The sequence below is a fragment of the Sander lucioperca genome, chromosome 22, assembly GCF_008315115.2.
Source record: "Sander lucioperca isolate FBNREF2018 chromosome 22, SLUC_FBN_1.2, whole genome shotgun sequence".
Taxonomy (NCBI): Eukaryota; Metazoa; Chordata; class Actinopteri; order Perciformes; family Percidae; genus Sander; species Sander lucioperca.
In genome coordinates, this window is record NC_050194.1 from 5,322,942 (window position 1) to 5,325,441 (window position 2,500).

Below are 2,500 nucleotides of genomic sequence, written 5' to 3' on the forward strand. Positions count from 1 at the left end.
TTGGAAGTTCCCGCGATTATTGCAAGTTCCCACAATTTTTGCAAGTTCTCGCAATTTTTGCAAGTTCCCGCAATTTTTGAAAGTTCCCGCAATTTTTGCAAGTTCTTGCAATTTTTGCAAGTTCCCACAATTTTTGCAAGTTCCCACAATTTTTGCAAGTTCTCGCAATTTTTGCAAGTTCTCGCAATTTTTGCAAGTTCCCACAATTTTTGCAAGTTCTTGCAATTTTTGCAAGTTCCCACAATTTTTGGAAGTTCCCGCGATTATTGCAAGTTCTTGCAATTTTTGCAAGTTCCCGCGATTTTTGCAAGTTCCCACAATTTTTGCAAGTTCCCACAATTTTTGCAAGTTCTCGCAATTTTTGCAAGTTCCCACAATTTTTGCAAGTTCCCACAATTTTTGGAAGTTCCCGCGATTATTGCAAGTTCTCGCAATTTTTGCAAGTTCTCGCAATTTTTGCAAGTTCCCACAATTTTTGGAAGTTCCCGCGATTATTGCAAGTTCCCACAATTTTTGCAAGTTCTCGCAATTTTTGCAAGTTCCCACAATTTTTGCAAGTTCCCGCAATTTTTGCAAGTTCTCGCAATTTTTGCAAGTTCCCACAATTTTTGGAAGTTCCCGCGATTATTGCAAGTTCCCACAATTTTTGCAAGTTCTCGCAATTTTTGCAAGTTCCCACAATTTTTGCAAGTTCCCGCAATTTTTGCAAGTTCTTGCAATTTTTGCAAGTTCCCACAATTTTTGCAAGTTCCCACAATTTTTGCAAGTTCTCGCAATTTTTGCAAGTTCTCGCAATTTTTGCAAGTTCCCACAATTTTTGCAAGTTCTTGCAATTTTTGCAAGTTCCCACAATTTTTGGAAGTTCCCGCGATTATTGCAAGTTCTTGCAATTTTTGCAAGTTCCCGCGATTTTTGCAAGTTCCCACAATTTTTGCAAGTTCCCACAATTTTTGCAAGTTCTCGCAATTTTTGCAAGTTCCCACAATTTTTGCAAGTTCCCACAATTTTTGGAAGTTCCCGCGATTATTGCAAGTTCTCGCAATTTTTGCAAGTTCCCACAATTTTTGGAAGTTCCCGCGATTATTGCAAGTTCCCACAATTTTTGCAAGTTCTCGCAATTTTTGCAAGTTCCCACAATTTTTGCAAGTTCCCGCAATTTTTGCAAGTTCTCGCAATTTTTGCAAGTTCCCACAATTTTTGGAAGTTCCCGCGATTATTGCAAGTTCCCACAATTTTTACAAGTTCTCGCAATTTTTGCAAGTTCCCACAATTTTTGCAAGTTCCCGCAATTTTTGCAAGTTCTTGCAATTTTTGCAAGTTCCCACAATTTTTGCAAGTTCCCACAATTTTTGCAAGTTCTCGCAATTTTTGCAAGTTCTCGCAATTTTTGCAAGTTCCCACAATTTTTGCAAGTTCTTGCAATTTTTGCAAGTTCCCACAATTTTTGGAAGTTCCCGCGATTATTGCAAGTTCTTGCAATTTTTGCAAGTTCCCGCGATTTTTGCAAGTTCCCACAATTTTTGCAAGTTCCCACAATTTTTGCAAGTTCTCGCAATTTTTGCAAGTTCCCACAATTTTTGCAAGTTCTCGCAATTTTTGCAAGTTCCCACAATTTTTGCAAGTTCCCGCAATTTTTGCAAGTTCTTGCAATTTTTGCAAGTTCTCACAATTTTTGCAAGTTCTCGCAAATTTTTGCAAGTTCTCGCAATTTTTGCAAGTTCTCGCAAATTTTATTAAAAAAACTTACTTTTCAAAAAGCGAAATGAGAAATTGTTGGACGCTGAAGGTCATAAAATCAATTCACCCTCAAAGTCTTGGTCAGCTTTTGGTTGAGTTTCGGAACTATGGTGACAAAATATTTTTATTTTTTTTGTACAACTCAGGCTGGCCTCTTCTCCATAGCAACAGCACATGAGGCTCATGGGTATTGTAGTGTAGTTGGATTCCATTTATCTACATTTAAAGCTCATTATTTTGAGACACAACACACCGATACTTTGTCACCTGTTGTTAAGTTCATCTAAAAGTAATCTGATTACCCCTTGTGTTGTCTTCCATTCGTCCATGCATCGTCCTGCAGGGTCCAAACTGAAAATCAGCACTTTTTCCTGACGTTTATTACCTATTTTTGGAATTCATGGTCAATAAAAAACCTCATTTATAGGTATACCTAATTCTTGAGTTAAAAAAGCAGAAATTATGATTAAAGAGACTTCAGATACAGTATTAGGAGACCACTAAGGTCTATATAAAAGAGACTTCAAATACAGTATTAGGGGACCACTAAGGTCTATATAAAAGAGACTTCAGATACAGTATTAGGGGACCACTAAGGTCTATATAAAGAGACTTCAGATACAGTATTAGGGGACCACTAAGGTCTATATAAAAGAGACTTCAGATACAGTATTAGGGGACCACTAAGGTCTATATAAAAGAGACTTCAGATACAGTATTAGGGACCACTAAGGTCTATATAAAGAGACTTCAGATACAGTAT

At 37.2% G+C, this 2,500-nt stretch overlaps 1 protein-coding gene across 1 annotated transcript in view; it reads left to right on the forward strand.

The window, feature by feature from the left end:
• LOC116058515 (ankyrin repeat and fibronectin type-III domain-containing protein 1-like) overlaps positions 1-2,500 on the forward strand; it is a 130,497-nt gene that overhangs the window by 89,023 nt on the left and 38,974 nt on the right. The gene's annotated exons all lie outside the window — the stretch shown is intronic.